This window comes from Musa acuminata, chromosome BXJ1-7 (assembly GCF_036884655.1).
Source record: "Musa acuminata AAA Group cultivar baxijiao chromosome BXJ1-7, Cavendish_Baxijiao_AAA, whole genome shotgun sequence".
Taxonomy (NCBI): domain Eukaryota; kingdom Viridiplantae; phylum Streptophyta; class Magnoliopsida; order Zingiberales; family Musaceae; genus Musa; species Musa acuminata.
Genome location: NC_088333.1, coordinates 29262871 through 29290389, shown reverse-complemented (window position 1 = coordinate 29290389; position 27519 = coordinate 29262871). Strand labels below are relative to the sequence as shown.

General features: G+C 39.6%; 1 long non-coding RNA gene across 1 annotated transcript; it reads left to right on the top strand.

Moving 5' to 3' along the window:
• The first annotated feature begins 21147 nt into the window (after window positions 1–21147).
• Window positions 21148–26637, top strand: LOC135679016 (uncharacterized). Its single transcript, XR_010515140.1, has 3 exons — window positions 21148–21445; window positions 22707–22800; window positions 26171–26637. It is a non-coding gene; the product is annotated as an uncharacterized LOC135679016 (long non-coding RNA).
• Window positions 26638–27519: the final 882 nt, after the last annotated feature.

Here is a 27519-nt window from a genome sequence, read left to right as displayed (position 1 = left end):
TTCGTGAAACATAAAACTATGTATATAATAGATTATGTTGCTTAGGGAGATCATATATCCCTGAATCCCTACAGATCTCTAAGAGAGGGTGAAGGAGGTCAAGTACCCTCCTCTCTAGTGGTGATCCAAATAGTAGGGCTACGACGATGCTCCTCAAAACTCTAGGCATGCTTTGAGGTGGAGAGGGAGAGGAGAATATGAGAGGCAAGCAAAGGCTCTAGCCTATGAACCACTGAATCCCTCCTATTTATAGAGGTCTCCTATCAACTTAACCTTAATGGATCCTCCCCTATTGGGTATTGGATCTTCATCCAACTACCCAAACCCTTTATATTAGTGGATCTTTATCCAACTCATGAGCTCTTATTAGATCTCGTCCATGGGATCCAATAATTCAGGGGCTTATTGGATATCCAATAAGATAGGAGCTCCGACGAATATCTCATATTTGAACCTCTACTCATTGCAATGCCTACCATATATGTGTGACCCTCTAGGCCCAATATCGAGCTAGCCGTGAGTCATACCTATCAGAACTCTTTCTAACTCAATGAATTATTATCTTCATAATAATTCACTCGACTCATCGATTGTGGACGTACTAGGCTACTACGCCGAAGTCCCCAAATGATATAGGAAAATCTAATCTATTGGACCTATCTGTCTTTAGTTACCATGTACCTATAATCCCTCATCTATCTAATATTCCAGAGACTATATACCGGGCATGGTGCTGTCAGACACATATGGTTTCTACTCGAGTCTTGTTCTATTCAGATTCTCTCGAAGAACTCTTTCTCTCTCAATCTGAATGACCTTGGCCAGAGAGAAGCATGTCTTATCGCTATCGTAGTTAATCCTACCATTTATCTCAACATATAGATTAAATCAAACAATTTACCAATTGATTTCATCATCAAAATTCAAGATTCAACATGAGGAGTTAGTCATAGGTGCCCAGCAAGCCAATCACGTGAGTGATGGCACATGTGACTTGATACAGAATCTTTTTGCTTATTATATTTTGGCGTATATCACTTTATAACTATTGCATAAATGCATACATATATTGTGATGTCCTTGGTTTGTGCAATGGGAATCGGATCGTGATGAGATCACGATAATGAGATCGATTCACCTTTAAACACATATCCTAAATAATCCCAGTCATAGGTTACTCAAGAGGGACATCGTGATAACCGGATAGACCGGTGTGCTGTATACCCGTCCATATGATGGATGCAGCTGGTCTCATAGCTGCTCGTGTAGGGACACTAGGGATACAGTACAGGTGCTCATTGGAGAATGAGTTCACTGATTGATCCGCTTACGGAATGCTGGATGGTTGATGATGCCTTATTGTCAGATAGCGATTCCGTAGTCTTAGTGGGGTATCTGGTCCTTAGACTTGAGACACCAAGGATGTCCTGTATGAGTCCTCCACTCTTTGATACCAGACTTATAGGTTTGGCTGTCCCAGATCTAGTACAGTTGGTCATTGGGAGTGGTAGTCGACCTTACGAGGGCTATTGAGTGTCGATAGAGGATCATCCACTCTCGGCGTCATGAGAGGAATATCCCATGTGTTCTTGCTCAGACAAATCGCTGGCCAGGGTCATTCGGGTTGAGAGAGAAAGAGTTCTCCGGGAGAATCCGATTAGAGCGAGACTTGAGTAGAAACCGTATGGGTCTGACAGCTCCATGCTCGATATACGGTCTCTGGGATATTAGATGGATGAGGGACTATAGGTACATGGTAACTGAGGACAGACATGTCCAATGGATTGGATTCCCCTGTATCGTTTGGGGACTACGGCGTAGTGGCCTAGTACGTCCGTAGTCGATGAGTCGAGTGAATTATTACAGAGATAATAATTCACTGAGTTAGAAGGAGTTCTGACAGGTATGACTCACGGCCAGCTCGATATTGGGCCTAGAGAGTCACACACATATGGTAGGCATTGCGATGAGTAGAGGTTCGGATATGAGATATCCGACGGAGCCCTTGTCTTATTGGATGCAGATCCAATACCCACTAGGGAAGGACCCATTAGGGTTTGACACGGGATCTCTATAAATAGGAGGGATTCACAGCCTCATAGGCTAGAGTCTTTGCTTGCCTTTCCTATTCTCCTCTCCCTCTCCACCTCAGAGTAGGCCTGGAGTTTTGAGGAGCGTCATCGCAACCCTGCTGTGTGGATCACCGCTAGAGAGGAGGACGCTTGACCTCCTTCACCCTCTCCTAAGGATCTGCAAGGAAATAGGGATATACGATCTCCCTAGGTAACACAATCTCTATACGCAGTTTTGTGTTTTGCGGAATTTTGCGCACCAATCTTCGCACGACGACGAACATCTTTTTGGGAATCAGGGATTTTTGTTTTCTTATTCTTCCGCTGCGTATATGCTATCGCCCCCCATGATTTCCCAACAGTGGTATCAGAGCCAGGTTGTTCGTGCGAATGATTGGTTTTGAACTGCGTGTGTTGTGTTTAGGAAGAATTTTGACGTCAAAATCGTTGACGTAAAAGCGAGAAAGGGTAGCAATAGTTGTTGCCCTCGATCTGCGTGCGTGAAGCGCAGCCGAAGGCGGGCAGCACAGGGGCTGCGTCTGCAGTAGTCGGCCGGCGGCCTGCTTGCAGCAACCTTGCTGCCGGCGGGGCTGGCAGCCCACGGGCAGAGGCGCCGTAGGGCAGCGGCGCCTGCCGCCTGTAGGCGAGGGTAGTGCCCTCGCCCCGCCGCACAGGCCGCCGCCAGCAGGGTGGCAACGGCGGCGGCAACAGCAAAGGATAGTAGGGCATTAGGGTTTTCTGGGAAAAAGATAGTTTTACCCCTCGGAATTTAAGAAATTCTAGTTTATGTCTTTTGTCCAAATTATGAAAATACCCCTATAAATTCAGAAATTCCCTACATGTCCCTAATGTCAGAAAATATTAATTAATTAAAAGGTTTAGTTGATTATTATTTTTATTATTATCTAGTAGTCCTACATGATGATGATTATTTATACTTGTGATGTATGATGTGTGGACGGATGATCATGGACCGTGTGATGTGTGTACTTGTGATTATTATTATTGAGGTCTGCGAGCCTCCATTATATTTCTCGTTTATTGTCGGGCCTGCGTGCCTATGATTAAGTTGTAATCATGAGGAGGCGCAGCGGGAGCGTAGATGCGATAGCGGGACCCACGAGACGGACGATCGTGATGCATGGAGATGCATCAAGATATCGACGGAATCGACGAGGACGAGATGGACGATCACAGGGCATGGAGATGCACCGTTGCATACATAGATCTTGATGTAAGTGATTAGGCCTATTGGCTCGGGCCTAATCATATTAGGTTGTGGTCCATGATCATCTGGTGTGATTGCTTATACACATACTAGATAAGTATATATATTTGCATGCGATGTAGATATATATTAAATATGTATATGTGTGACACGTCATATTAGGAGACCAAATCTTAGAAACATCTTTCGATAATATTAAGTCGGTAAACGTGAGGCAATTAGATTGACCCACGTGGCCTTCCATCGTTATAAGTAGGAACCAATTCCCGGTGTAGGTTGACTTGGTCGAGTCCCTCGAGACTCACCTATATCGCGATTCGCTATCTTGCTTACGACATAGAGATGTCATCGGTGACCTGAGGGCATGATATACTTGGTCGAGTCCCTCGAGGGTATATCATCAAATCAGACTCATCTTGTAACGAAGGTGTTGACTTAACCGAGCATCATGGTTGTGTTAGGATCGAGAGCACTAAGAGGGGGGGGGTGAATTAGTGCAGCGGAAATCTTATATTAATTTAAAAACCAAATGCTGCGTTCGTTCAAAAACTATTATGATGCAAAAGCAAATTCTCAGTTTGTATCTAGGTGCAGTTTGCGTCTAAGCGCAGATTGCGTTTAAGCGCAGTTTTGCGTCTAAGCGCAGTTTTGCGTCTAAACTTAGATTTACGTCTAAATGCAGATTTACGTCTAAACGCAGATTTACGTCTAAACGTAGATTTACGTCTAAACGCAGTTTTACGTCTAAACACAGTTTTACGTCTAAACGCAGTTTTACGTCTAAACGCAGATTTACGTCTAAACGTAGTTTTACGTCTAAACGCAGATTTACGTCTAAACGCAGATTTACGTCTAAACTTTGAAACTCGTTTGTATACTCGTAGAAGGCAGTATGCAGTTGAAATCAAGACGTAAACGTGAACTGAAATCTGACGATTGAGCGAGGAAAGCCGATTTACGTCTGAATGCAGTTTTGCGTCTAAATGTTGAAACTCGTTCGTAAAATCATAGAGGATAGATTGCAGTTATTAATAGGATTAAAATGTAAGCGTAAACTGCAAAGAAGCTCGTTCGTAAAAGCACGGAAAACAGTTCTGCAGAATCAAACGTAAACGTAAACTGTAATGTATGAAAATACGAATTTACGTCTGAATGCAGATTTGGAAGAACAGCACTTAGAATTTGTTCGTGAAAGCGCAGAGAGCAGTAGTGATGAGGGAGGTTTGCAGTAATGATAAAGTGCTCGAAAATAAACGCAAACCAGAGATTTAGAGTGGGTCGGTCAGCCTTGACCTACTCCACTTTTGGCTTCCTCCACCGATGAGGTTGCCGACGTCAACTAGGTGCCTTCCTTCAATGGGCGAAGGCCAAACTTCCCTCTTACAATTTCTCTCCTTTTGACAGGCTTAGGAGACAACCTTTACAGACCTTTCTCTCCTCACTTTACAATTGAAAACTTGAAGAACAGAAGGAGGAGACTTAAAGGCTTTACAACACTTTTGAGCTCTTAGAATCACAGAAAAGATCAAGATTTCGGTATTGGTCTGTATCTTTTCAGTGCTGAATGGGTGGGGTATTTATAGGCCCCAACCCAATTCAAAATTCGAGCTCAAAACGATCAAATCGATCAAATCCCAGAATTCTGGGATCAGGCGGTTGCACCTCTCAACTGGAGAGGTGGCACCGCCTGGCAGAGCTCGAAGACTGAGCTCAGCCGATTGCTCTTCTCTGCCAGAGCTCGAAGACCGAGCTCGATGGTTGCATCACCTGGCAGAGCTCGAAGACTGAGCTTGGTGGATGCATCACCTGGCAGAGCTCGAAATCTGAGCTCGGTGGTTGCATCACCTGGGAGAGCTCGAAACTGAGCTCAGGCTGATGCACCTCTCTGCCAGAGCTCGAAGACTGAGCTTGGTGAATGCATCACCTGGCAGAGCTCGAGACTTAGCTCAGGCTGATGCACCTCTCTGCCAGAGCTCGAAGACTGAGCTCGGTGGTTGCATCGCCTGGCAGAGCTCGAAACTTGAGCTCTGGCGGTGCAACCTCTTGGCTGGGGCGGTTGCACCTCCCAACCCCACAGCCCAGGCGGTTGCACCTCTTGGCTGGGGCGGTTGCACCTCCCAACCCCACAGCCCAGGCGGTTGCACCTCCTGGCTGGGGCGGTTGCACCTCCCAACCCCACAGCCCAGGCGGTTGCACCTCCTGGCTGGGGCGGTTGCACCTCCTGGTGCAATCTGGGTCCGAATGGTTCACTCCATTCGGCCCACTTTGAATCTTTTCAGGGGCCCAATTGCCCCAAGATTAAGCTAATGGGATCACCTCCCATTTTCATGCTTAATCATCATGCTAACTACGATTAACTCTAAGACAACTTCTGCAGCTTTGCTCCGATGCGTCAATCGCTTCTTCCGGCGAGTTTCCGGCTAACTTCCGTCGATCAACCGATAACCCTCGGTGATCCTTCTGCGGACATCCGGCATACTCCTGGACTTTGCGACGATCCACTTGGCGAGTTCCGACGAGCTTCGCTTGGCAAGCTTCTGGACTTCTCGGATCTGTTCTCTCTGAACCTCCGACGACCGTCCGAACTTCCGTCGAACTCTCGAACTCCCAACGTGATCATGATCTTGACTCCGGCGCAACACCTGCTGCTTGTCTTACTCTTATCGTAGTTAATCCTGCACACTTATCTCAACACATAGATTAGATAACAAATGACAATTGACTTCATCATCAAAATCCGAGATTCAACAATCTCCCCCTTTTTGATGATGACAATCAATTGATAAAGGAGTTGTCCTTAACTCCCCCTATCTATATGCCATAGTTGAGATAAGTCAACCTTGAATTCAAGACCTAAGAATTCAAGTGACGTATTGATAAGTTAGATCAGTTAAACTTATCAATGCTCCCATCATGATGCCCATCATGATGTATCTCTTCAAGAATTATGTCAAGGCATGACATACATCATCAAGTTTGTATGATAGTGTTTGTAACCATTCATCATGTAATCATATAAAGCTACGAAGGACTTTTTACATGATGCTTACATTTGAGATTTTCTAGCAAGTTTGCATTTTCTATAGAATATCAAATCAAGATATGATGCAAACTATAGCACATGTTCACATATCTCTTGGTGATGCAAGGATGGCATAATCATTGTTTATAGCATCACTCAAGTATTTGCAACTATGACATATGATTATGGCAGTTCAGTTATGACATAGTGTTTATCAATTCATATGTTTATCAATTCATATGTTTCTCCCCCTTTGTCATCAACAAAAAGCATGATAGCATTATCAAGCATATAAAGGAAGTCATGACACATATATCTCTTTATTGTTTTTGCTTGACGGAGGAAAGTCATTTTCCAAAGAGTTTTCATAAGAATGTACGGGAACATCACATCGAAAAATGAACTTCTTACATGCATTTGGTTAAAAGTATTTGTCACATAATTTGCAACATGTTATTTGATCAAGCGTTGTCAAGGCATGTAATAGTAATAACATCCGAAAAATAATTTTAACTAGTTTAAGTATTCGGACACATCAACATTCCTAATTCTCTTCGTATGTAATCAAATTGTTCTTCACATAGGGGTTTTGTGAAGATATCAGCTAGTTGATGTTTGGTATCAATAAACTCTATGGTTACATCATGATTAGTGACATGATCTCGTATAAAGTGATGTCTAATATCAATGTGTTTTGTTCTTGAGTGTTGTATAGGATTTTTAGTTAAGCATATTGCACTCGTGTTATCACATTTAATGGGAATATCTTTAAGATTCACTTTGTAATCTTCTAAAGTGTTTTTCATCCATACAACTTGTGCACAGCATGCACTTGCTGCAATGTATTCAGCTTCGGTTGTTGATAGGGCAACCGAGTTTTGTTTCTTAGATGACCAGGATACGAGGGCATGTCCTAAAAATTGACATGATCCTGATGTGCTTTTTCTGTCTAGTTTACAGCCAGCGAAGTCCGCATCAGCATAAGCTGTTAATTCAAAATTTTCTGATTTTGGGTACCATAATCCTAGATTGGTAGTTCCATTAAGATATCTGAGTATTCTTTTGACTGCTTTGAGATGAGATATCTTAGGGTCTGATTGAAATCTAGCACAAAGTCCTACACTGAACATGATGTCTGGTCTGGTGGCAGTGAGGTAAAGTAAACTTCCTATCATACCCCTATAGGTTTTTTGATCGAAGCTTTCTCCATTCTCATCAATTTCTAACTTAGTGGAGGTGCTCATAGGAGTGTCAATGGCTTTTGAATTATTCATTTTGAACTTCTTTAGCAGACTCACAGCATATTTGGTTTGACTAATAAAGATGTCATTGCTTAGTTGTTTGATTTGTAGGCCTAAGAAGAATGTTAACTCTCCCATTAGACTCATTTCGAATTCATGACTCATAGTTTTCGAAAAGGATTCACAAAGAGATTCATTTGTAGAACCAAAGATAATATCATCAACATAAATCTGAACAATGAGAAAATCATTTTCAAAATTCTTGATAAATAATGTAGTATCAACCTTGCCTTTTATGAAATTATTTTCAATGAGAAAAGAGCTAAGTCTCTCATACCAAGCCCTTGGGGCTTGTTTTAAACCATAGAGAGCTTTAGTTAATCTAAACACATGATTAGGGTAGCCATTGTTTTCAAATCCAGGAGGTTGTTCAACATAAACTTCTTCGGAAATGAAACCATTTAGAAAAGCGCTTTTAACATCCATTTGAAATAACTTAAAATTATTGCAACTAGCGTAGGCAAGGAGCATCCTTATGGCTTCCAATCGAGCCACAGGTGCGAAGGTTTCTTCGTAATCGATACCTTCTTCTTGGTTGAAACCTTTGGCCACTAATCTAGCCTTGTTTCTAACCACGATACCATTTTCATCTTGCTTGTTTCTAAAGACCCATTTAGTACCAATTACTAAATGGTCATTTGGCCTAGGAACAAGCGTCCACACCTCATTTCTCTCAAATTGATTTAATTCATCTTGCATTACGATAATCCATGAATCATCTTTCATGGCTTCATCAACACATTTGGGTTCAATTTGGGAGAGAAAAGCGGCGTTGGCACAAAAGTTTTTAAAAGAAGATCGTGTTTGAACCCCCTTTGATGTGTCTCCTAGGATTAGCTCCTTAGGATGAGCATCTATATACTTCCAATCCTTGGGTAAGGATGTTTTGGAAGTGGATGCAACCAAGTTGCTAGTTGGAGACGGGGTTTCGTTTAAATTCAAGGAATCAAAATTAACATCATCATCAAGATCATTTTTCTTAATTTCTGAAATCTCATTGAAAACAACATGGATGGATTCTTCAATAATTAAGGTTCTTTTATTGAAGATGCGAAAAGCTTTAGAAACCGAAGAATAACCAAGAAAGATTCCTTTATCAGATTGAGCATCGAATTTTCCTAAGTTATCCTTTTCATTCAAGATAAAACACTTACACCCAAAGACTTTAAAATATGAGACATTGGGTTTTTTGTTATTCCATAACTCATAAGGAGTTTTGGAGAGTAAGGGTCTTACTAGGACTCTATTTAAAATATAACATGCAGTGTTTACAGCTTCGGCCCAAAAATATTTGGGTAGGCTATGTTCATTCAACATGGTTCTTGCCATTTCTTGCAAATTTCGATTTTTTCTTTCTTCTACCCCATTTTGTTGAGGATTTCTTGGAGTAGAGAAGTTATGGTTGTATCCATTGAGTTCACAGAATTCTTGGAAGTCATGGTTTTGAAATTCTCCACCGTGATCACTTCTAATTGACGAAATCATAGATTCCTTCTCATTTTGAACAAGTTTACAAAACTTGGTAAAATGTCTAAAGCATTCATTTTTTTGTTTTAAGAAGTAGGTCCATGTATATCTGCTGTAGTCATCAATAATGACAAAGGCGTATTTGCTACCTCCTAGACTTGATGTAGAGATTGGTCCGAACAAGTCCATATGGATCAATTGTAAGGGCCTAGAGGTGCTTATTTGATTCTTAGCTTTGAAGCTACCCCTAATTTGCTTACCTAATTGGCAAGCATCACATACATTATCTTTGATGAACTTGATATGAGGAATTCCTCTTACAAGTTCTCTAGATGATACTTGATTGATTAGTTTCATGCTAGCATGACCTAATCTTCTATGCCATAGCCAAGCATCCTCATTCATAACGGCAAGGCACATTTCATCACATAAGTCATTGATGTCAATAGTGTAAACGTTGTTTTGTTTTAATGCAATCATAGATATATTTTTGTGTGGTTTTTCAATGATGCAGGCATTAGATTCAAATCTTATAATATATCCTTTATCACATAATTGACTAATGCTCAAGAGGTTATGTTTTAGACCATCAACTAGTAAAACATCTTCAATAGAGAGGTTGGATTTGTTACCTATGGTTCCTTTGCCAATGATTTTACCCTTGTTGTTGTCTCCGAAGGTGACATATCCTTCGTCTATGCTAGAGAGCTTAGAGAATTGAGATGGATCTCCGGTCATATGCCTTGAGCATCCACTATCAAGGTACCATTTCTTGCTCCTAGCTTGCGATTGTTTAGTTTTCTACAAGAAAGAATGATGTTTAGGTACCCATTTGCTTTTGGGTGCCTCATAAATAGATCTACATTTTCTATCATGTTGCATAGAGTTTATCATGGTTCCTTTAGGAACCCAAATTAATTTGTTTGAACTTATTTTCTTGAATGGACAACAATGTGTCTTGTGTCCAGATTTGCAACAAAAGTTGCACTTGGTTTGGTGTTGAACGTGTAAGATGGGGCCTTTTACAAAGGTAGTTGGATTTCGGTGAGGACCCCTCACAAATCCAATCCCACTTCTTTTGGGAGCATGACCCTTGTTTGTAAGGATCATGTTTAATGACTTGCTACCAACCTCGAATTTCTTCAAGGTGTCCTTAAGTAGCAAGTTTTCTTTTTGTATAGTTTCTAAATCATGACATTTGATACATGACTTTAAACTATCATGATGTTCGACTTTTAATCTATCAAACTCACAAGTAAGATTATCATGTACCTTTTTTAGCAACTTGTATTTTCTATTTATAACTTTGCATTCATCAAATAAATCATGGAAGGCATTTAATAATTCATCGAAAGATAAATCAGCATCTAATAAATCCGTTACCTCCTCTTCGATTGCCATAAAGGCGTAATGAGCAACTTGCTCGGTGTTGGATTCCTCTTCCTCAGATGCGCTCGAGTCATCCCATGTTGCTTGGAGCGCCTTCTTCTTTGTTGTTCTTTTCTTGACTTGGGGACAATCACTTTTGTAATGTCCCGGCTTTTTACATTCGTAGCAGATCACTTGGTCCTTCTTAGGTTCAAGTTTATTTTTCACATCGTTTTTAAACTTGTTTCTTTTGAAGAACTTCTTAAACTTTCTTGTCAAAAATGCTAAGTCATCATCACAGTCCTCATCACTTGAGTTTTCTCTCAAGTGGCATTCAGAAGTTTTAAGTGCCATATCCTTCCTGTTCTTTGGAAGGATGTCTTCTTGCTCTTCATGAGCTTTGCAGGTCATTTCGTAGGTCATTAATGACCCGATTAGTTCTTCAAGAGGGAAATTTCGCAGATCTTTTGCCTCTTGAATGGCGGTGACTTTAGGATCCCAACTCTTAGGAAGGGATCTTAGTATCTTATTAACAAGCTCAAAATCCGAAAAGCTCTTTCCGAGTCCTTTTAGACAGTTGACGACATCCGTGAAACGGGTAAACATGTCGCCAATGGTTTCACTCGGTTTCATTCGGAAAAGTTCAAAAGTATGCAGCAACAGATTGATTTTTGACTCTTTCACTTTACTTGTGCCCTCGTGGGTCACTTTAAGTATGTGCCAAATATCAAAAGCAGTTTCGCAAGTAGAAACACGATTAAACTCGTTTTTATCAAGTGCGCAAAATAAGGCATTCATAGCCTTTGCATTAAGAGCGAAAGCCTTTTTCTCCAAATCGTTCCAATCGATCATTGGAAGAGAAGATTTTGAAAATCCATTTTCAACAAGGTTCCATAGTTCAAAATCCATAGAAATAAGAAAGATCCTCATTCGGGTCTTCCAGTACGTGTAGTCCGTTCCACTGAACATGGGTGGACGTGTAATTGAATGCCCCTCTTGGTTTCCGGCGTATGCCATCTCTCTTGGGTTTTAATCCTTTAGAGAGTTAACCTTGCTCTGATACCAATTGTTAGGATCGAGAGCACTAAGAGGGGGGGGGTGAATTAGTGCAGCGGAAATCTTATATTAATTTAAAAACCAAATGCTGCGTTCGTTCAAAAACTATTATGATGCAAAAGCAAATTCTCAGTTTGTATCTAGGTGCAGTTTGCGTCTAAGCGCAGATTGCGTTTAAGCGCAGTTTTGCATCTAAGCGCAGTTTTGCGTCTAAGCGCAGTTTTGCGTCTAAACTTAGATTTACGTCTAAATGCAGATTTACGTCTAAACGCAGATTTACGTCTAAACGTAGATTTACGTCTAAACGCAGTTTTACGTCTAAACGCAGTTTTACGTCTAAACGCAGTTTTACGTCTAAACGCAGATTTACGTCTAAACGTAGTTTTACGTCTAAACGCAGATTTACGTCTAAACGCAGATTTACGTCTAAACTTTGAAACTCGTTTGTATACTCGCAGAAGGCAGTATGCAGTTGAAATCAAGACGTAAACGTGAACTGAAATCTGACGATTGAGCGAGGAAAGCTGATTTACGTCTGAATGCAGTTTTGCGTCTAAATGTTGAAACTCGTTCGTAAAATCATAGAGGACAGATTGCAGTTATTAATAGGATTAAAATGTAAGCGTAAACTGCAAAGAAGCTCGTTCGTAAAAGCACGGAAAACAGTTCTGCAGAATCAAACGTAAACGTAAACTGTAATGTATGAAAATACGAATTTACGTCTGAATGCAGATTTGGAAGAACAGCACTTAGAATTTGTTCGTGAAAGCGCAGAGAGCAGTAGTGATGAGGGAGGTTTGCAGTAATGATAAAGTGCTCGAAAATAAACGCAAACCAGAGATTTAGAGTGGTTCGGTCAGCCTTGACCTACTCCACTTTTGGCTTCCTCCACCGATGAGGTTGCCGACGTCAACTAGGTGCCTTCCTTCAATGGGCGAAGGCCAAACTTCCCTCTTACAATTTCTCTCCTTTTGACAGGCTTAGGAGACAACCTTTACAGACCTTTCTCTCCTCACTTTACAATTGAAAACTTGAAGAACAGAAGGAGGAGACTTAAAGGCTTTACAACACTTTTGAGCTCTTAGAATCACAGAAAAGATCAAGATTTCGGTATTGGTCTGTATCTTTTCAGTGCTGAATGGGTGGGGTATTTATAGGCCCCAACCCAATTCAAAATTCGAGCTCAAAACGATCAAATCGATCAAATCCCATAATTCTGGGATCAGGCGGTTGCACCTCTCAACTGGAGAGGTGGCACCGCCTGGCAGAGCTCGAAGACTGAGCTCAGCCGATTGCTCTTCTCTGCCAGAGCTCGAAGACCGAGCTCGATGGTTGCATCACCTGGCAGAGCTCGAAGACTGAGCTTGGTGGATGCATCACCTGGCAAAGCTCGAAATCTGAGCTCGGTGGTTGCATCACCTGGGAGAGCTCGAAACTGAGCTCAGGCTGATGCACCTCTCTGCCAGAGCTCGAAGACTGAGCTTGGTGAATGCATCACCTGGCAGAGCTCGAGACTTAGCTCAGGCTGATGCACCTCTCTGCCAGAGCTCGAAGACTGAGCTCGGTGGTTGCATCGCCTGGCAGAGCTCGAAACTTGAGCTCTGGCGGTGCAACCTCTTGGCTGGGGCGGTTGCACCTCCCAACCCCACAGCCCAGGCGGTTGCACCTCCTGGCTGGGGCGGTTGCACCTCCCAACCCCACAGCCCAGGCGGTTGCACCTCCTGGCTGGGGCGGTTGCACCTCCTGGTGCAATCTGGGTCCGAATGGTTCACTCCATTCGGCCCACTTTGAATCTTTTCAAGGGCCCAATTGCCCCAAGATTAAGCTAATGGGATCACCTCCCATTTTCATGCTTAATCATCATGCTAACTACGATTAACTCTAAGACAACTTCTGCAGCTTTGCTCCGATGCGTCAATCGCTTCTTCCGGCGAGTTTCCGGCTAACTTCCGTCGATCAACCGATAACCCTCGGTGATCCTTCTGCGGACATCCGGCATACTCCTGGACTTTGCGACGATCCACTTGGCGAGTTCCGACGAGCTTCGCTTGGCAAGCTTCTGGACTTCTCGGATCTGTTCTCTCTGAACCTCCGACGACCGTCCGAACTTCCGTCAAACTCTCGAACTCCCAACGTGATCATGATCTTGACTCCGGCGCAACACCTGCTGCTTGTCTTACTCTTATCGTAGTTAATCCTGCACACTTATCTCAACACATAGATTAGATAACAAATGACAATTGACTTCATCATCAAAATCCGAGATTCAACAGGTTGGTCGAGTCCCTCGAGGCCATGGTGATTTGGAGGTCGAACAGGACGGGAATCACAAGGAGTTGTGATCGGCAAGAGTTGCCTACCTTTTAGGCTTAGTGTGATTGGTCGAGTCCCTCGAGGTTACACTAAGACGCTGATTGGATCCTGATCCCCACTAGAAGTCTACCGGAGACTTCCGTTTCACGTGCTGAGGGTGTCGCGTGACTCGTTAGTAAAATAGTAGGAGCATATTAAGATAGAAGTCCATATCATGATAGTTTATTTCTTGCAAAATCTGCATGTTATTCATTTCTGCTGCATCTTTATTTTCAGAAAATGTCGCTTTTAAATCCCTTACGTGGCATACTTGATGTCAACCGCCTCACTGGTCCAAATTATACGGATTGGCTCTGTAACTTGAGAATTGTTCTCACAGTGGAGAAAATCGTGTATGTCCTTGATATAGTGATGCCTACGCCCGAAGAAGGGGCAAGCGAGGATGAGATCACTCGCTACGTGAAGTACATTAATGACTTCAATCTTGCTCTGTGCTATATGTTGGGCTCTATGACTCCTGAGTTACAGAGACAACATGAAAAGATGGATGCCAGATCCATTCTCCTACATGTCCGCAAATTGTTTGAGGAATAGGAAAGGACTCAGTGATATGAGATATCCAAGAGCCTCTTCCGCGTTAGGATGACTGAGGGGACACCGGTTCAGAACCATGTCCTAAAGATGGTTGAGTGGATAGAGAAACTCACGGGTCTAGGAATGGTCCTAAAGGATAACTTGTGTGTGGACATTGTACTTCAGTCCCTATCAGATTCCTTTTCATAGTTCATAATGGATTTTAATATGAACAAGCTTGAGGTGACTCTCCCAGAGCTTCTCAATATGTTGAGGGAGGCAGAGAGTACTATTAAGAAAGAGAAGCCAGTTCTCTATACTGGTGAGACCAGAAAGAAAAGGAAAGCAGAAAGGTCCCTTAAGAAGGGAAAGGGCAAGGGCAGACCAGGTAAAGCAAAGGTTGCTAAGAAAGACCCAACAAAGGACAAAGGCCAGTGCTTCCACTGTGGTAAAGATGGGCACTAGAAGAGGAACTACAAAGAGTACCTTGCAGAAAGGGCGAAACAAGAAGCTTGGTGAAGCTTCAAGTACATTCATGATCAATCTCCAATTGTTAGATTTTTGTGATAGTGCATTGGTATTGGATACCAATATTGCTTATCACATCTACAATTTATTGTAAATTCTAGCAAAGCTAAGGGGAGATTGATGAGAGGAATATTGCATAAAGGTTTGTTTATGCAAGACACTACTCCACATATCATGAATGTAAGTGTCGAAGAGGAAACGAGATGAGGTGAATAGTGCATACCTATGGCATTGTAGGCTAGGTCACATCCATGAAAGAAGGATTCAAAAGTTGCTAAATGATGGATATCTAGATCCATTCGACTACGTGTCATATGCAACTTGTGAACCTTGCATTCGTGGAAAATTGACCAACTCTCCATTTAGTGGAACTGGAGAGAGAGAAACTGAGTTGTTGGAACTCATACATAGTGATGTATGTGGACCCATGTCAACTCATGTCATTGGAGGTTACTCCTACTTCATTACATTTACTGATGATTTCTCAAGGTATGGATATGTGTACTTAATAAAGTACAAGTCCGATGCCTTTGAGAAATTCAGAGAGTATAGGAATGAGGTGGAGAACCAAACTGGAAAGAGTATCAAAACTTTTCGATCAGATCGAGGAGGTGAGTACTTAAGTACAGAGTTTACTCAGTTCCTCAAGGACCATGGGATACTATCCCAATGGACACCTCCTTATACACCCCAGCTCAATGGTGTCTTTGGAAGGAGAAATTGTACGTTATTAGATATGGTACGGTCCATGATGAGTTTCGCTGACCTACCCATCTCATTCTGGGGATATGCCCTAGAAACCGCAGCTTACCTTCTAAACAGAGTTCCAACTAAGTCAGTAGTGTCTACACCATATGAGATATGGAAAGGGAAGAAGCATGATCTTAAGGTTGTTAAGATTTGGGGCTGCCCTACCCATGTTAAAAGACACAACCCCGATAAGTTAGAATCAAGGACAGAGCGATGCAAATTTGTGGGATACCCCAAGGAAACTTATGGGTATTATTTCTATCATCTCGAGGACCAAAAGGTCTTTGTAGCTAAGAAAGCAGTGTTCCTTGAGAAGGAACACATTCTTGGCGGAGACAGTGGGAGAATGATAGAGTTGAGTGAGGTTGGAGAACCAAGCTCAAGCACCACTCTACAGCCCAAGTCTGTTCAGGTACCTAATACACAAGTTTCAACTTTACATAGGTCTGATAGAGTATCCCATCCTCCTGAAGGATATGTGGGACATATTAGAGGAGAGGATGTTGAGGATATTGATCCTCAAACCTACGAGGAGGCTATTATGAGTATAGACTCCGGGAAGTGGCAAGAAGCCATGAATTCTGAGATGGATTCTATGTACTCTAATAAGGTTTGGAACCTAGTTGATGCGCCCGAAGGTATTGTACCCATCGGTTGCAAGTGGATCTTTAAGAAAAGGATTGGAGTAGATGGAAAGGTAGAGAGACCTATAAAGCAAGGCTAGTGGCTAAGGGGTATCGTCAAAGGCAAGGTGTTGACTACGACGAAACCTTCTCACCCGTAGCAATGATAAAATCCATCAGAATTCTATTGGCTATTGAAACACACTATGATTATGAGATTTGGCATATGGATGTGAAAACTGCATTCCTCAATGGGAACCTCGAGGAGGAGGTGTATATGATGCAACCTGAGGGATTCGTGTCCAAGAACTGCCCAAATAAGGTGTGTAGGTTGCTTAGATCCATTTATGGACTAAAGCAAGCTTCCCGAAGTTGGAACATAAGATTTGATGAGGCAATCAGATCTTATGACTTCGTTAAGAACGAAGATGAGCCTTGTGTGTACAGGAAGGTAAGTGGGAGCGCTATCACCTTTTTGGTGTTATATGTGGATGACATCCTCATCATCGGGAATGACGTAGGAATGCTATCCACAGTAAAGACTTTGTTATCTAGACACTTCTCCATGAAGGACTTAGGGGAAGCATCCTATATCTTGGGGATTAGAATCTATAGAGATAGATCCAAAAGGATGCTTGGCTTGTCCCAGTCCAGGTACATAGAAACCATTGTCAAAAGGTTTGGCATGGAAAATTCCAAGAGAGGTCTCATACCGATGAGACATGGGATATCGCTTTCTACGAGTATGTCCCCAAAGACTCCAAAAGAAAGGGCAAACATGAATATGATATCTTATGCCTCAGCAATATGGTCTATCATGTATGCCATTCTATGTACTAGGCCTGATATAGCACATGCTCTGAGTGTCACGAGCAGGTATCAAGCGGATCCAGGCTTGGAGCACTAGAAAGCAGTAAAGTGTATCCTTATGTACTTGAGAAGGACTAAGGATCTTTTACTAGTATATGGAGGTAATAGCCTTAAGGTTGAAGGCTACACTGACTAAAGTTTTCAGTCTGATGTCGATGATAGCAAGTCGAATTCAAGGTATATGTATACCTTAAATGGAGGAGCAGTGTGCTGGAAGAGTTCCAAGCAAGATACCACTGTTGACTCGACCACAGAGGCGGAGTACATTACTGCATCAGATGCAGCAAAGGAGGGAGTCTGGGTGAAGAAGTTCATCATAGATTTGGGAGTCGTTCCGGGTAGCGAGGAGCCGATCTCCTTATATTGCGACAACAACGGGGCGATTACTCAAATAAGGGAACCCGAGTCTCATCAGAAGTGTTCTGAGGTGGTTCCAACTTATTAGAGAGATCGTAACCCGAGGATATGTAGCAGTGGAAAGAGTTCCATCCGAAGATAACAATGCAGATCCACTGACAAAGTCGTTGTCTCATTTTGTCTTTGAGCGTCATAGGGGTCTGATGGGGATCAGACACATAGGTGATTGGCTTTAGGTCAAGTGGGAGATTGTTAGTCATAGGTGCCCAGCAAGCCAATCACGTGAGTGATGGCACATGTGACTTGATACAGAATCTTTTTGCTTATTATATTTTGGCGTATATCACTTTATAACTATTGCATAAATGCATACATATATTGTGATGTCCTTGGATTTGTGCAATGGGAATTGGATCGTGATAAGATCACGATAATGAGATCGATTCACCTTTAAACACATATCCTAAATAATCCCGGTCATAGGTTACTCAAGAGTGACATCGTGATAACCGGATAGACTGGTGTGCTGTATACCCATTCATATGATGGATGCAGCTGGTCTCATAGCTGCTCGTGTAGGGACACTGGAGATACAGTACAGGTGCTCATTGGAGAATAAGTTCACTGATTGATCCGCTTACGGAATGCTGGATGGTTGATGATGCCTTATTGTCAGACAGCGATTCCGTAGTCCTAGTGGTGTATCTGGTCCTTAGACTTGAGACACCAAGGATGTCCTGTATGAGTGCTCCACTCTTTGATACCAGACTTATAGGTTTGGCTATCCCAGATCTAGTACAGTTGGTCATTGGGAGTGGTAGTCGACCTTACGAGGGCTATTGAGTGTCGATAGAGGATCATCCACTCTCGGCGTCATGAGAGGAATATCCCATGTGTTCTTGCTCAGACAAATCCCTGGCCAGGGTCATTCGGGTTGAGAGAGAAAGAGTTCTCCGGGAGAATCCGATTAGAGCGAGACTTGAGTAGAAACCGTATGGGTTTGACAACACCATGCTCGATATACGGTCTCTGGGATATTAGATGGATGAGGGACTATAGGTACATGGTAACTGAGGACAGACATGTCCAATGGATTGGATTCCCCTGTATCGTCTGGGGACTACGGCGTAGTGGCCTAGTACGTCCGTAGTCGTTGAGTCGAGTGAATTATTACAGAGATAATAATTCACTGAGTTATAAGGAGTTCTGACAGGTATGACTCACGGCCAGCTCGATATTGGGCCTAGAGAGTCACACACATATGGTAGGCATTGCGATGAGTAGAGGTTCGGATATGAGATATCCGATGGAGCCCTTGTCTTATTGGATGCAGATCCAATACCCACTAGGGAAGGACCCATTAGGGTTTGACACGGGATCTCTATAAATAGGAGGGATTCACAGCCTCATAGGCTAGAGTCTTTGCTTGCCTTTCCTATTCTCCTCTCCCTCTCCACCTCAGAGTAGGCCTGGAGTTTTGAGGAGCGTCGTCACAACCCTACTGTGTGGATCACCGCTAGAGAGGAGGACGCTTGACCTCCTTCACCCTCTCCTAAGGATCTGCAAGGAAATAGGGATATACGATCTCCCTAGGTAACACAATCTCTATACGCAGTTTTGTGTTTTGAGGATTTTTGCACACCAATCTTCGCACGACGACGAACATCTTTTTGGGAATCGGGGATTTTTGTTTTCTTGTTCTTCCGCTACGCATATGATGTCGCCCCCCATGATTTCCCAACATGAGGGACTATAGGTACACGGTAACTGAGGACATATATGTCCAATGGATTGGATTCCCCTATATCATTTGGGGACTGCGCCGTAGTGGCCTAGTACGTCCGTAGTCGATGAGTCAAGTGAATTATTATGGAGATAATAATTCACTGAGCCAGAAAGAGTTCTAATAGGCATGACTCATGGCCAGCTCAATATTGGACCTAAAGGGTCACACATATGGTAGGTAATACGATAAGTAGAGGTTCGGATATGAGATATCTGTTAGAACTCCTATTTTATTGGATATCCAATAAGCCCCTGAATTATTGGATCCTATAGATGAGATTCAATAAGAGTCCATGAGAGATTATTGGATAGAGATCCACTAATCTAAGAGGTTTGGATAGTTGAATGGAGATCCAATACCCAATAGGGGAGGATCTATTAGGGTTAAGTTGATATGGGACTTTTATAAATAGGAGAAATTCAATGGTTCATAGGCTAGAGCCTTTTGCTTCCTCTCCTATTCTCCTCCCCCTCTCCACCACAAAATAGGCATGTAGTTTTGAGGAGCATCATCATAGCCCTATTGTGTGGATCACCACTAGAGAAGAGGGCGCTTGACTGCCTTCACCCTCTCCAGAGATCTAAAGGGATTCAGGGATATACGATTTTCCTATATAACATAATCTTTCATATATGCAGTTTTAAGTTTCACGGTTTTTGTGTACCAATCTTCGCACGACAACGAACACATCTTTGGGAAATTGGGGATTTTGTTTTGAATGTTCTTCCACTACGCATATGATGTCACCCTCAAGAATTTTCCAATAGCATCATCATGATGTCTACTGTGTGGATCATCGCTAGATAAAAGTATGCGAGTTCTCCTTCATCCACTCCAAATGATATAATCGTTATGGCTTATATTGATAGTTTGACTTAGTAGTATTATTGTATCCGCTAGATTTATTAGTATGTTTTCTAAAATTATGCAGGTATGAAATTATTGTTTAAATTTATAAACTAATCAAGTAAATTATTTTAAAAATAAAATTTTATTTTATTATTATAAATAATTATTTTATATCTATTTTGGTTTATGAGTTAAGTGAGAGAATGTTAATCATATATGGCTCGTAATCTAATTAGTTAAATGTATTAAAGATTACGATTGGATTCTAATTAAGGATTTGATTATTAATATTTATATAAATCCAAATCTTGGATATTAATCTTAATGGAAGACAATATTCGAGAGTTGAATTTGTATAAATATTAATAATTAAATATTTAATTATAATCTAACTATAATCTTTAATACATCTTGCTAATTAGGTTATTAGCCACGTATGATTAACAGTTTTTACTATCTGATTTCATGCCATGGCTCCATGAATAAGTCCACTGTAGCAAGCCATATTTCCGGTGAGATCCAGGCCAAACAAAATCCAAAGCATATTAAAATAAGAGATGTTCGGATTATTTTATCTCCACTCATTTGCATTGATCTTTTTGGTGTCGTGATTATTATTATTGTTTTCAAAGTAAAAGAAAACGGAAGTGCATCCCAACACAGTAATTACAGTTTGTATACTATATGACATTGCATTAGAAAGCTTTTCTTAACCTACATGGGAAACCTCAGTAATTAAATCGCTTATTTGAAAGAAGACAAAGTTATAAATCAAATGTGTAATTTTATCCAAAATGGATTAGATTAATTTGGGGTCATATTATAGCGGCCTTCGAACGACTATGTTGAGATTATCTTAGAGATTTAGGTGATGTCAATTTAAATAATTAATGGTCCAGGCTCTGTAAACTTGTTGATCATCAACTTTAATTTATACAAAAAATTATTCTCGTGATGATGATAGAGAGAAGCAACAACTTTCCTCCCCTTTTTCGGTCTCCCTCAAAAATTGTTCCACCAAAACCTCCAGATCTAAGCAAGTCTCTAGGCTTCATCAAAGTGTAGCCTTTTATTTTACCACTGCTCCTTGCCAAACATCTTAGGTGTCTCTCCTCTCATCATCATCATCATCATCATCATCACCACCCTTAACAGACTTTGGGATATCTCCTACGTAAGTCTCTATCGGAGAAGATGAAAAAAATGTGTGTCAACTTTGTGAAGTTTGAAGAGGAAAAACTTCAACTATGGCAACGTCTCTAGGCTTCTTCTTGCCTAATCGGTAAGTTTCTCCATCCTCCACTTTCTATCCTTCAAATCTTCTATCCCTAAATCGTGGACTTTTGAAATCCCTCCGCAAGTTTAAGACCTTGAATCCGGTTTCTTCTTGTTTCAATTAAATAAGGAATCAGATGCAATCCAAGCCCTTGCAGAAGGTCCTTGGCATTTTCATGATGATATTTTACAACTAATTCCTTGGCATCCTAATTTTTAATCTATTTCTACAAAGAGTCACACTGCACCTATTTGGATTCATCATTTTAGTCTTCCTATGGAGTACTGGAACGAGGAATCCCTCTTCCACATTGCATCTTTGCTGGGTCATCATCCTATTAGAATTGAGCCTAAATCCCTTCGTTTCGAAAATGATAGATTCGCATGCATATGCAGAAATTAATATTACCAAACCCCTTATATAGGTAGGGTGTTTGGATTAAGGAATCTCATATAGGTATTTTGCAAGCTATTTCTTATGAAAACCTACCTTTCCACTATCTTACTTCTCTCATCGGTTCCACCTCCTACTATTCTATCAAGTTCTAAGGATGGAGCGGCCATGAAAACTCTATTGGATTATTAGATCCAGATTTCATATAGAATCCAACAAAGCATTCGGATCCAAACTCTATCTTTGCATTTGCCCATCAAGTTATGAATGTGGATGGAATAGATGTGCCTTCTACTTCTACCGAGGAACTGATGCAAATTGAAGGTGATAGATACTCCATAACCATTTCTATTTACTACCCCTGTTTTAAAATCTTCCTCGTTACCACCTTTCCAACATGGTTTCTTCCATTTCTCTTTGACCTACATCTCAACCTCTTGACAGTCATTCGGAAGCCCAAGAAATGGCTGCTCGTATCATGCTGAAAATTGTTACAATGGGCAGACTTAGATAAATCTAGACCCCCCCCCCCCCGACTCCAAGGACTAAGGGCTTAGATCTCTTCAAAGATTTTATTGACCAATGTCACAAAAGACTTCAGTTGCCAAATGAAACTCACTCGAGACACATATATAAAGCAGTCTGAAAACAACAAGTGGTATTATTAAGGGTAAGAAAAAACTTAAAACTTCAATCTCTATTTCAAAAGATGTAATTTTAAATTCTATCGCTTGTCCTCTGGACAGTTTTCCTCCCCACACTTCTTATTTGTATGTGTGTATTATTTCTTGAAATTGTAAAAACATACACAGAAAACCTATAAAAGATTTTCTTATGTATGGAAATATAGACTTACCTTAATTTATTTTTCCAGAAACTCATGCGTCAGAAGAACAATCACACAGCCTACTTCTGGAGCTTTAAGAAAAATTTTACTTGCTTGGTGCACCTCTCTTACAAATGTTCAGGTGATATATATCCATACTCAATTAATTAATTCAATTGTATAATTTCATAATGGTAAACTACAGTTTCTAACTAAAATTTATGCAAGTACTTCTATGATCTCTCATAACAATCTTTGGAACACTCTTTCAAATTTGAATTTTACTGAATTTCCTTAGTGTATTCTTGGTTATTTTAATTGCATTCTAAATAGTCATGATAAAATTAGTGGCTGACCTATTAATGCTAATCCTTTTGTAAGAACTTTTAGGGATTCTGTTAAACATTATAATTTAAATGATATCGGTTTTTATGGTCCTAAATATACTTGGTCCAATAACCATAAAGGAATTGCTTGCATTTCTATTAGACTAGACCATGTCTTTTGTAATTCCAATTGGTTACAACTTTATGACCAATCAACTATATATCATCTTCCTAAAAGCTCTTCTGATCATGCTCCTATTCAATTTCCTATAAAAAATATGAATTATCTCAATGCTCATTTATTTTGTTTCCAAAACTTTTGGACAGAATACCTTGAGACTAGAGATTTAGTTCATATCTTTTGAAATCGGATAGACAAGGCCCTTTCAATCATTTTCAAATTTTATATAGAATACAGGTACTCTTATCTCATCAGAACAAGCACTCTTTAAGTAGATTTGAGCTTAAAGTTGATCAATTAAGGATAAAATCCTAATTTGATCATCTTTTACCTATTGATTTTGATAATTCTCTTTATAATCATCATATGGCTCTTATAAAGTAAATTAATCTTAAATGATAGGCTAAAGCCAAATGTGTTTAGATTAATGAAGGAGATAGAAATATCAACTATTTACATAATCTTTTGGCCTTGAAATTTTTATTGAAGAAATTTGAACTTCTAACCAATAACTTATTGATGATAACACTAGTATCATTAATATTTTTTGCCAACACTATTCTGAACTTTGGAATACTCAACATTCTCATATTAATCCTTCTGTTCCTTCCCTTCCGAGTGTGACTCCTCTTTGAAAGCTCCTCTTTAGTTACACCTTTCACCTTAGAAGAAATCCATTTTGTAATTTTCTTCATAGGTTTGGTAAAAGCCTAGGACCTGTTGATTTCACTTGTGAATTGGATAGAACTTTTGGGAAACCATAACTCCCTCTTTGCATCATGTATTTAATTGGTTTAATGAGTATGCTCGTATTTCTTTAACTTGGACAAAAACTTTTCTAACATTTATTCCAAAAACTAGGAATCCCACTATTGTTAATCATTATAGACCAATTGCACTATCTAATGTAAATTACAGGATTCTAGCTAAAGCCTTATCCAACAGTATCAAGCCTTATCTTTATAAATTTATTGGTCCAAATCAATCTGCTTTTATCCCAAAACATAGTGTCCATGATAATATTAATATAGCTCAAGATGACGCTCATTTATTTTTTTCTTCCAAAAATAAAAATCCTTTAGTTCTTATTAAAATAGACCTTGAAAAAGTTTTTGATAGATTGTCTTACACTACGATCATCCATTTTTTTTTACTTTTATGATTTTTTTTCAAAATTCATATATTCAATTCAAGCCTACATTTCTTCTCTTATTTTTTGCATGCCTTATAAATGAAAATATTTCTAATGTATTTAAAGGTAACTACAGAGTTCGACAAGCAAATCCCTAATCTCCTAATTTTTATATCTTAGTACACAGCTCTTTTCTGAAGCTATCAACTCTAATAAAATCACCCTTTTAAATTTTACCCCAATTATAAAATTAGTCATATTATGTATGCAGATGGTATTCTATTTTGTTTTAGGGCCAATAAGAAATATTGTGCTACAATTAATTCTATATTTCAAACATATGAGCAAATCACTAATCAAAGAATAAACTTCTCAAATATGAAATATTCTTCCATAAATCAACTAATAGACAAATTAGATCATCTATTTCTGTTGATTTAGGATTTAAGTATGGCTAATTCCATTTTAAATATCTTAGTGCCTACATTACTCTAAGAGACCTTCCATTCATAATTATCATGATATTTTCAATAAATTCAGATCCAAACTGGTATACTGGAAAAGCATCTTTCTTTCTCAGGGTAGCTGTATGGTCCTAATCAAATCTATTTTAAACTCAATTTTGATTAATATTATCAGTGTTAATTGGATTTTTGATTCAATTATATATCAATTAGAGAGTCTTATTAAGAATTTTCTTTGGAAAAATACTTCTGAATCTAGAGGTCTTCATCTTATTAACTGGACTATAGTTATTGATTTAAAAAATTATGGTGGTTTGACTATTCAAGACTTACCTACTTTTAAATACTCTCTATAGGCATTTCGCATTTCTAGCCTACTTAATCATGATACAATCTTTAGTCTGATTTAGTTATAGCAAAATATGGGTCAATTAATCCATGGTTTCCTCCAAATTTAAAAAATACTAGCTGGAATTGGCATTTATTTATTCAAGCTTTAATTACTCTTTGTTTAGGTTTTTTAAAACAAATTGGTAATGATTTTCAAACTAATATTTATAATAATCCATGGCTCTTTGATTTAGCTTTATATCTTAAGCATATATAATATTCCATGGCTCTTTGATGTACCTTTAATCTTTAGTCTATATATTCTGCTTTACACATAAATAAATCTGTTTCTTCTCTTATCCGATCAGGCAGGTAGCTCATCTTGATATATTTGGCCCAGAATTGGTTACACTTATTGCATCTTTAGAAATTAATCATCTTGATGACTTACGGATTTGAGAGGCAAACTTAGACGGTAAGGCCACAGCAAAGGGTGCTTATACATTCCTAAAACAAAGCAACTGTAACCCAGACACCAACTGGCATGGTTGGAAGATTTTATGGAAGCTTCCCATTGCCCTTAAGATACAAATATTTTGCTGAAAACAAATTGTTTACCCACCACTGATAGATTACACAGGATGAATATTCAACCATAGCTAAATTGTCCACTTTGTAACTCCACTCCAGAATCCATTAACCATATTTTTTTGAATGTCCTCTCTTTGAAAACCTTTGACTGCTGGACTAATCAACTACCTATTTCTTTCCAATTTAAGGATTCCTGGAACTTGGGAGATTTGCTAAAAGAAGGATCTAATTTGGGCTTGGGAATGTTAACTCAAACTGTCATTGCAAACCATTTTTAGTTCATTTGGAAAGTGCATAATTCTGCTCTTTCTACAGGATTTTCACCTATTGTGACATCGATTTGGTCCCAAGCTATTGCCTTCACTAGTTACTATTCTAAATCTATCATTTCTGAAGAAAATAGGATGAGTAATACTCTTTAGATTCAATGGCATAAATCACATTTTGGTTGGAGTAAGATCAATATCGATGGTTCCTATTTATTACAGGATGGTGGCTTTGGATATGTGATTTGTGGACCAGATGAAAATTATTTACTAGCCAGCCAACAATACATTCAAGGAACGACTCCTCTCCGATGTGAAGCTTTAGCAATTAAAGCCGGAATTCAATCTGCAATAGCTTATGAATTATCTATGTCTCGTTTGAGATGGATTCTTGTATACTCTACAAGGCCATTACCAAAAGTGCAACTACACCATGGAAAATTCATTTTTCTAAAACACAGATTGAATTCTTAATCATTTTCCTTCATACACTTTCTTACATTGCTACAGAGAGTGTAATCAGGCGGGCAACTGAGTGACTTGTAAAACTAAACTGGATAAATCTACTTATATTTGGATAGAATCCTTTCCTTCTGATTTATCTAAAATCTTATATGCAGGCCTCTCCAGGTCTTTGTAAAATTAATTCATACAATAATAAGTAAGTCTCTTATAAAGTTTCAATCTAATCACTATTTTCTTCTCCTTTGTTTTTTCATTTTCTTTTGTTTTTTTTTTGTCTTTCCTTTTGTTATTAACTGTATGGCTGACGGACTTGTAGTCGTTAGAGCAATAATACTAAAATATTTTTAATTAAATTAAAAATAATCTAAAAAACTAAGATATTCTTCTACGAGTACGATCACAAATAATTGGAAGGCATTTCAACACTAACCGTGAATGAAAAATAAAATAGAACCAAGTGAATGAAGTGAAAATTAGGAAAACTTATTTTTTCTTTCTTTTCTCTATTCCTTTTATTTATCAATTGTTTAGGATTTTTTCATACAAATATTGGTTGGGAAAGAGATTTATTTATAGTCAAACCCAACCAATGAAAATAATACCATGTGACAATGTTGCAAGGACATTTGAATAAGTTGGAAAAAGAGATACTTAATTGATTAGTCTAACCGGCAAAGAATATGTTTTGCGTTCCATCTCATTTTCACCATTTATATTTTCTGCAAAAAAATAAAAATATGAGAGTAAAAGATGAGAGGGGGAAAAAAAAATGCTTCAACTGATGCGGGAGTGAAGTGATTATTATCATCCTCATTTCTCCCCTTTCTTCGACGATAAGACTTTAGGGTCTTATCAATTGGTATCAAAGCCTATGATAAGATTTTAGGATCTTATCGTTTGGTATCAAAGCGACGATAAGACTTTAGGGTCTTATCAGAGAATTAACGAAAGGAGGATGGTGTCGACCACAAGCTTAGAGCCGAAGTTGAGAACAAGTATTGAGTATTTGTTTCCCAACTATTTGGATACTACAAACCATCTTAGATGAAATGACCAGATAGAAAACTCATTCTAAATGAACATGGTTGAGATCTTAAGATGCCCTA